At 37.2% G+C, this 9,928-nt stretch overlaps 1 pseudogene; it reads right to left on the bottom strand.

Moving 5' to 3' along the window:
- Window positions 1–1,433: 1,433 nt before the first annotated feature.
- LOC122495998 lies at window positions 1,434–2,833 on the bottom strand (annotated as a pseudogene).
- Between the last annotated feature and the right edge of the window lie 7,095 nt (window positions 2,834–9,928).

The following is a 9,928-nucleotide window of genomic DNA, read 5'->3' as shown; positions in this document are numbered from 1 at the left end:
TCTAGTCTTTGTCTTCCATTCCTTCCCACCCATACCTGAACAAAATTACTCCAGTTTACTTCCTCTCATATCTTAGCATACTGCCATGCTGCTTTGTATCACTCACATGACAATAACTCAGCTGACTTGCTCCATTCATCACGAAGGTCCCTCAGCTTATGTACTGTGTACTTCAGCCTTTCCTGACAGCTCAAAATTTAGCTGGGGAGTTTTTCTTCCATGAACAGCTTATCCTGCTGTATTATCATTTGATGCCTGTAGTCCCCAATGGCCCCTGAGCTTTGTGAACATAAGGTCCACACTGACCTGTTCACATTGCATTCTTATCACCTAGACTGGTGCCTAGAGCATACACATCAGATTCTCTAAGCACATTTCGTGAAATCAGGACCTTTATGGCTTTAATGAATTTAATTCGATGATCTAAACCTTTTTGGTGAAAGTGTTGTATGCTAGCCAAATAACATCACACATTCTATTCTTCACTTATGTTTAGTTGAAGCTCACACTGAATGAATTCCTTACAACTCAGAAGAAATGTTGTGACTTGAGTCCTAGCAAGGGTAACTCCTGACTCTGACCTGACTTGGCTTCTAACACCTGCATCTTTGTTTTCCAAGACAAAGTTGAATATTGCAATAAACCTTAAGGGGAAGGAGGAACTGAGTTGGGCATGGTTCCTAAAATTCCATTGGAGAAGCACATGTGAAAGAAACCTTTCCTGGGAATTCCTCTTAGCTTCCAATTCTGAACCATGGTGACATTTTATTTCAGATTTCTGAGTAGGCAGCCTGTTTAATAACAAAATAATGTTAGGAAAAAGTCATTAAAGCTTTGTTTGCTGTCCACCTATTTGGGATAACCTGAGAACATTAACTGTTCCAGAAAAGGAATGGAAAACAAACTGAAGGTACTAATTAGCATGAATTATTAATAGAATTTATTAACAAAAATCCCATCTTATTTTTTTTCTCATTAAGCATTTGTTTTAATGGGTCTTGAAATTTTGTAAAACGATTTTCGGTCGTTTCCATTAAAAAAGTACTGATTTTAGGGGCGCCTGGGTGGCGCAGTCGGTTAAGCGTCCGACTTCAGCCAGGTCACGATCTCGCGGTCCGTGAGTTCGAGCCCCGCGTCGGGCTCTGGGCTGATGGCTCAGAGCCTGGAGCCTGTTTCCAATTCTGTGTCTCCCTCTCTCTCTGCCCCTCGCCCGTTCATGCTCTGTCTCTCTCTGTCCCCAAAATAAAAAAAAAAAAAAAAAATACTGATTTTAAAAATTAGTAACTTAAAACTCTCTCTCACACACACAGTTCAGAAATCATTTTTCCTTCTGAGGTTTTATGATGCATGGTTATCATTAACCAGTCTTTTCTATCAAGCTTAAATGGCCGATTGACACAAACAGTCCTGAGACCACTCTTCCCCCACTGTTACTATTGGGGTGGCAGGTTTTGGGGATATGATTTAGCCTTCTGAGCTTTCTGGGAAGACTTGGTGACCTTGCCAGTTCCAGCTGCCTTCTCGTCCACTGCTTTGACGACACCCACAGCAACCATCTGTCTCATGTCATGAACAGCAAAACGGCCCAGAGGAGAGAAACTCTCAAAACACACACAGGGTTGCCAGGAACCATATCAACAATGGCAGGATCATCAGATTTCAAGGACTTAGGGCCATCTTCCAGCTTTTTCCCCAGAATGATGATCAATCTTCTCCTTCAGCTCAGCAAACTTTCAGGTAATGTGAGCTGTGTGACAACACAGCACAGGTGCCTATCCAGCACTGATTTGGTCTGGATGGTTCAGGATGATCACCCGAGCCATCAAGCCAGCTGTTTCCAATGGTGGCTCATTTTTGCTGTCAGCAGCCATACTGCCATGACAAACATCTTTGACAGATATGTTCTTGACACTGAAGCCCACGTTGTCACCAGGAAAGCGTCATGGTGCCTTTCAACAGATTTTGCTTCATTTGTAACACTGACTGGAGCAAAGGGCACCACCACGCTGGGTTTGAGAACACCAGTCTCCACTGAGCCCACAGGGACAGTACCGATTTCACCAATTTTGTAGACGTCCTGGAAGGGCCGACACAAGGGCTTGTTAGTTGGATGAGTTGGTGGCAGCATGCAATCCAGAGGTTCAAGCAGTGTGGTTCCACTGGCATTGCCATCTTTACGGGTGACTTTCCAACCCTTGAACCAAGGCACGTTAGCCCTTGGCTCCAGCAGGTTGTCACCATTCCAACCAGAAATTGGCACAAATGCTATGTCCAGATTGTAGCCAATTTTCTTAATGTAGGTGCTGATCCCTTAACAATTTCCTCATATCTCTTCTGCTTCAGTATCTCTTCTGTAGAGTGGTTCAGGGAATCCATTTTGTTAACACCAACATGTAGGAGTTTCACAGCCAGGTGTGGAAGCCAGAAGGGCATGCTCACGGGTCTGCTCATTCTTGGAGATACCTGCTTCAAACTCACCAACACCCGCAGCAACAGGCAGGACAGTACAGTCAGCCTCAGATGTGCCTGCAAGCATGTTTTCGATGAAGTCTCTGTGTCCTGGGGCATTGGTGATGGTCACATAATGCTTGCTCGTCTCAAATTTCCACAGGGACATATCAATGGCGATACCATGTTCACTTTTGGCTCTCAGTTTACCCAAGACCCAGGCATGCTTGCAAGGGTTTTTTCTCAGCAGCCTCCTTCTCCAATTTTTCTATAGTTCCTTTGTCGATCCCACCTCAGTAATAGGTCAGATGACCAGTAGTGATAGACTTGCCTGAATGTATACATCCATGACAAACATGTTGCTTTGAGTCCTTTCCTTTCCCATTTTGGTTTAGGATTAGTGGTGGTTTTTATGTCACCTGTGGTCTGGCAGCAAAGCTGTATGAAAAAGCTCATTTTATTATTTTTAAAAATTTAAATAAACAGATCCCTATGAAAGATGCATAGGTAGCATAATTATATTCTGTTCACCTTTATGAAATTTGAAACATTTTTTCTTTCTCTAAAAAGGAAAGCATACTTATTGTTATTATTATTGTTATATCACTTTATTTTTAATATCTTTCATAAAGATTGCTTAAAGACTAGAAGAAATTATAAAAAGAGCTTTTTAGGAAATAAGATATAAAAGGAAAAGTTAGTAATCTAGCATGGACATATTCTCTGTTAAAGTTAAACTTTGCATTCAAAAATTTTAAAAAATCTTCAGGATTGGTAGACCACACCAAAGAAATTTTGAGATCTGAAGAATATAAAAATCGAAAATATTAATTACAGCAAATCTGAATATATGAAAGACATTTAGTTTGTCCTGGATAAATGAGAAGAAAATGTCTCAAATTGATTTTTTATTTTTTATTATTTGAGACAGAGCAAGTGTGGAGAAGGGCAGAGGGGTAGAGAGAATCTGAGGCAAACTCCACGCTCAGCCCAGTGCTGGACATGGCCAATCCCATGACCCTAGAATCATGACTGGAGCCAAAATCAAGGGTCTGGCACCCAATCAACTGAACCATCCAAGCACCCCTCCAATTGATTTTTATTTTACTCAGTCCTCTGAACTTTGATAATTCTGAAAGGATGGCCTGGCAATCCTTCTGCATACTGGATACAATGCTATCAGAATATCTTCTTCCCTCACCCCTCCTTAAGAAATTACACACCTGCAATATATCCAAGGAAAATAATTTACCCTTTCCCTATTACTCTTGTGTCCTCCAGGTGGTATAGTCTATATAGTGTAGTGCTTTATAGTAACACGTTACAAAATGGAAAGTAACGTTTGTTATTTTTTCTCTATCTTCTTTGCTACAAGCCATGGAAGACTAACACTGCTAAAAATAATACTTAGCTCAATGAAGGGATCATTACATACTTGTAACAGAAGGTAACTCTGTGGCCAGCCTCTGCCAAGTGAGTCTTAAAATACATACATCCTCCAAATGGTATGTATTTTGAGTAACTACAATTGTATTGCTTCAGGCAAAGTACTTGCAGACCTAAGACTAGACTGGCAGAATGTGCTGAACAATTAACTTTTGTATTAAATTAGAAGTACTTTCTTTTAATTTCAGTTGATCGTAAGGCATAAAAGATATAGAAGTTAAAATAGCTGAAGGGTGTATGACAGAAAAATAAGTCTTCACTGTTTCAAATTTACTAGTAATTAAGACAGCTGTGTGAATAATGAAACATGCATAAGTCAATTTTCCCTCCCACCATATATTCAGGGAATTTTGACCTGAGTTTATAAAAGATCAGACATTCACACAAGGAAGTTTGGATTTTTTTTTTTAATTTAAGGAAAATGCCATGATAAGTTCTTGCTTGTACCATATTTGTTAATTGTAGAGAAGTTAAGTTATACAGTATTTAAAAATTTTTTTTAATGTTTATTTATTAAAAAATTTTTTTAATGTTTATTCATTTTTGAGAGACAGAGAGAGACAGAGCACGAGCAGGGGAGGAACAGAGAGAGGGAGACACAGAATCCGAAGCAGGCTCCAGGCTCCAAGCTGTCAGCACAGAGCCCGATGCGGGCCTGAACCCACAAACCGTGAGATCATGACTTGAGCTGAAGTTGGATGCTTAACTGACTAAGCCACCCAGGCACCCCAGTGATACAGTATTTTTAAAGAAGTAAATTAAAGTTGCTCAAACCCAGTAATTACTATTATAAAGTTTGTATTTTGTTATATACAAATTTATTCAAAACTATATTCTATATAAATGCATTTAAATTTAGGGTAATGATATATCTATATCTATAGATATAGATATAGATAATTTTTCAAGACAGAATTTCAAAGTGAAGTATTAATTTGAACAATATTTATTGGCATTTTTGTACCATATATGAGACATTATGGCAGGTATGAGAATAGAGATGTGTGTAAAGCATAATCACTTTCCTCAATACACAGACTAGGAAGTAAAATAAAGAAGATTACTGAATACTTGCTATATACACTAGAAAGTAATAGGTTAAAAATGTATAGGACATACTATTTTTTGAGGGTGAGAATGAATCATTGTCAAGGGGAGGGTGCCGAGAGACGGGGAGACAGAATCTGAAGCAGGCTCTAGGCTCTGAGCTGTCAGCACAGAGCCAGACCAGGGGCTCGAACTCACAATCTATGGATGACTTTCACCAGTGACAGTTGAGGTAGAGAAGGAACAGTCTTGCCTTCTATGGCATGAGTGTTGATGTGTTGAGGGATTATCAACACTCACTTTCTCAGGCCTCATCTTCAACATCTCTCTAAACCCTCTGGGTAGCACCCTCAGGAACTTCTGCTTTCTATAACACCACTGCACAACAGAAATACAATGACAGCTACAAATTTCATTTAAAATTTTCCAATAGCCACATAAAAAGTAAAATGAAACAGAAGAAATGAATTTTAATGGCATTCTAAACCAATATACCTAAAATAATGTTTCAATATGTAATTAACATAAAAATATGAGAAGATCTTGCTACAGGTTGAATACTTATTTGTGTCCTCCCGAAGTTTGTATTTTGAAACCTACGTAGTGGTATTTTGAGGTAGGATCTTTGGAAGGTGATTATGAGGATGAAGGTCATGAGGATGAAGCACTCATGAATAGGACTAGAGTCATTATAAGAGACTCCAGAAAGCTCCTTCACCCCTGCTTCCATGTCTTCCAAGAAGACAGACTGTCTATGAACAGGATACAGGCTCTCACCAGACACTCTATCAGTGTCTTATCTTGCACTTTCCAGCCTCCAGAATTGTGAGAAATAATTTTCTGAGATTTAGAAGCCACCCCAGTGTATGGTATTCTGTTATAACAGACCAACAGACTAAGACAGGTCTCTTACATTCTTCTCAAGGCCTTGAATTCGGTGTGTAATTCATACACCGCATACTTACATGTCAATTCAGATTAGTCACATCAAGAGCAGAGTAGATATACGGGGTTAGCAGCTATCCTATCGATCATCACAGCTCTGCAAAGTGTCCTCATCTATGTGTTTGTCTCAAAAAGGTAACTTAAAATCTGGCAGCCACATCTCATAGACTTAAAGGAGGGTAGAGACACACAAATAAAAATTTGTTTCTATGCATGCCAGTATTTCTTTATACATCTCCTGATTTTGCTCCTTCCTTTCTTTTTTTAAGCAGATTATATTGTACTGATCCATCTTGGGAAATGCTCTTTTTATTTACTTGTTTGTGCCCCTCCAGTGGTATTTTCCATATTACCCCATGCACCCCCCCACTAATGACAACTTCTTTGAGAATGCCTATTTAATGTTGCATTTCCACAATAATTAAAATGTATTTTGTTCACACCACGATTCTCAAATGTTGAAGAGTCAGCATGAACACTTACATTCTCAGTTATTCCCAGAGGCAACTGTCCTTTGCAATTTGATGTAAAGTGCAGGTGTTAGAAATAAAAGTGGTCCTGAAAGCAGAGCTGTTGGGCACCACTGTTATGTTGTCTTCTTCTTCTGGCTTGAAATTTGATGCTTTGATGGAACTACTATCTGCATTAACTTGACAAATCTCCCTATATATACACTTAATGGATGAAAAGGCGAAGGCAAAGAGGAAAGATTAATTAGCATGTCAGAGGTCACGTAATGATACAGCGACAGAGACAGTAACAGAGGTACGTACCCAGGAAAATGAATTTGCAGGCATTTACACAAAATACTTGGAAATTTAATTTTCCTTGGTGAGAACCATAACACAGTACAAAAAACAGGAACTTCTGGGCGCCAAACACTATATGAATGTAAACTGCTCAGTCATATTAGTGTCATGTAAATACTTCTGTATTACTTTTGTGTTTGTTGTCGATCTTTGTCACAGGAAAACTGATTTGTGTCTTTATATTGACCTTTCTAACAGTTGTTAGAAAGGTTCTAACAGTTGTTATGTGTTATGTAATCTAATGATCCGTGAGATCATTACCTGAGCTGAAGTCGGACACTCAACTGACTGAGCCACCCAGGTGCCCCAAACATTAAAAAATTTTAAAAAAGAGTACTTGCAATTATAAGTTCTTTCTCTGCCTTTTTGAGATGTAAATAATTACATATATAATGTTTTGTATATAATATTATATATATAGTTTTAAACATATATAGTTTTCATACCAGCGATACCCCAAGACCTGACCTTTACTACCCACCTGCTTGTACTCACTGACCTTTGTCCCACATTGTCCCTTAAGCTTTTCTTTCCAGTTTATCACTTAACTCAGACAAATGGAAACCAAAACCACTCCTCAAGCGATAGCAACTCTCCTGAGAAGATCTCCCACCTGCCAAGACCACCCAGACCAGTTTGGTCAAAACCTTGAACTTGTACCTGCACAGAAGGACCATAGAGTGACTCTAGAATGACCCACAACAACCTTTACCAGATTATAATAGTAAAATCTCTGACCAAGGAGGAACACAGGCCTCATCTACATAACATACAATGTATGAATAGGCATGTTTCATTAAGGTGCAGGCGCAGCCTTATGCCTGTCTCTACATATGGTGACAAGGCTTCCCTATCTAAATATTCATCCTAACCCTGGGTAAAGGAACCCATTCACCCTTGCTCGGGGAGTCATGGCTTTGGAAGTTATTCCCCGTGATCTCATTTGCTGCAAATAAAGTTTACTTTGTGCGACAACTCACCTGGTGTGTCTGTGGCTCACCAAGAAGTGAACCCACATTGGTTTGGTTACAGTTTTAGATATACATAATTTTGGATATGTATATAGCTTTAGCCATATATATAGTTTTAGGTATTACATAGTTTTAGGTATGTGTATTTTAGGAATACATTCAAAAGCAATAATCAAAGATTTATGAATAAGGATACTTAATATATATGTATATATATATATTATATGATTCTAAGTCTTTAGTGGTTCAACAGGAAGTTCTGTCTGGTTTTCATTTTCATATTAAGAATACAGCTTTGAAATGTAGCTCTGAAATGCATACATATATATATATATAATTATCCTCAGACGCAGTACTTTGAAAAATTCATTTGATTGTTTATTTTTTATTTGTATAGAATTTTTAAAAAAATTTTATCTCATTTTTCCATCATGATAAGTAGACTTATTATTATTTTTTAGATCTTGGTTCTTTACAGTATAATAATAACTTCAAACCCAGTAAGGGTTTGGAATGAAAATATTGTATCTTGAAATATAATCATGATTTTATATGCATTCTATCTGAAATATGATTTATTGAAACAATCTTTGTCTTCAGAAAGTATCCTGTATAATTTAAGTGAAATATCTTTTGTGAGACTAAAGAAAAGGTGTAGGTTGTGTATTTTCTCTTAATAATATCCTGTTATCCTTTTATAAAGCTGCATAAGAAAGACTTCTCTTATGTTTGTGGGAAGAATAATTGCTAAAAGGAGATTGGTGACAATATAATTATATAATGTATCAGACAACATCTTAACAAATCATTGTTTATACCATGGCTCATTTCTGCAACGAAAAAATAACACAAAATGAAAAACAGGTCTGATTCTCACTTCATTTCAAAAAGTAAATGTCAACATATTTGAATATAATTTCTACAATTTCAGATTGTATAACTTATGATGGTATCATTATAGGAAGTGGGAGCTACCATTCTCCATTAATATGGTTTGATATTTTTCCAAAATAAAGTGTTTTGATCTTATCTTCAAACTAAATATATTTTCTCATGAAATATCTGCACAATTCCTCCACCTCAGAGAATTAAATATTATTCAAGAAGAGCTAGCACTGATTATGAAAAAGATAGAAGTCAAATTATCAACTATTTTATCTTTATTCAATTATATTATTGAATATCTGGCATATAGTAGGGTCCTTCATAAACACTTATTAAATAAATTAATCTTGCATATGGTAGTTTCTTTTTTTTTTACAGTTTACTTTAACTTTTAGAAGTTCAATCTATCTTTTTAAAGGTAATTATAAGAAGTTTTCATAAAATAAATTTACAAGCACATTACTCTTTTACCAATTACCTTCCATAATAGTGTCTGAGTGACTAAATGTTTTTAAATATACTTCAATAGCATGAATATATTTTTGCTAATTATCTTCATTGATATCTGCCTCTTTTCTTCTGTCACAAAAGAAGGATTGCTTTCTTATTTTCTGGTTCCTTCCCTCTCCACTTGAAGAGAACCATCATTTCACTATTGAGTCTCAACTCACCTTATACTTAGCTGTTCCTTATTTATAACACAATTTCTCTGTCTCTCTATAGGTTGAAGTCTATTCTATATTCAGGAACCTCCCTTGACTTTACATTCTGTTCCAGTTACCACTTTTTGTCACAGTCTGTTCCATTTTTGAGACACATTTTTATTCCTTTCATGGTTTCTACTGATAAAAGCCTCAAGGCTATGGAATAGTTTGATAGTAATTCCTCATCTTGAAGATTCACATACAATGAGTTGTAAGAATTAACACCCGAATACTATACATATCTGAGGTCCGTGGTTTCAATTTCTCCTCAGTTAATTATTTATTTTCATGCAATTGTCTTGAAATGTTATCAAGCTTCCTCTCTCTTGCTCAGGCTTGTGGATAGAATTTTACTACCTCTTTTTTTCATGATGGTATACCTTCTCCGACCCCTAATTTTCTTCAGGAAGACCAGCTCCAGCTCCTTATGCATATGTAGCCTATTGCCTCAACCCTTCTTGAGTGACTATCAAAACCCCAGACCTCCATACTCCAACCTGGTCCGATTTCAACACTGTTTTCACACTCTATTTCAAATTTGCTACCTTTGGATTTTCACCCTCTATTCTCTTGAGATATGCATTCACTTACCTCTTGTGGATCTTCTATTGCTTAGTTCTTCTTTCTTGGTTTACTATTTTAGGGAAGCACTTTCTGTCCTAGCTCCCAAAGT

Source organism: Prionailurus bengalensis, chromosome F2 (assembly GCF_016509475.1).
Source record: "Prionailurus bengalensis isolate Pbe53 chromosome F2, Fcat_Pben_1.1_paternal_pri, whole genome shotgun sequence".
Taxonomy (NCBI): domain Eukaryota; kingdom Metazoa; phylum Chordata; class Mammalia; order Carnivora; family Felidae; genus Prionailurus; species Prionailurus bengalensis.
The sequence above is the reverse complement of the archived record's forward strand: the minus strand, read 5'-3'. Positions and strand labels throughout refer to the sequence as shown.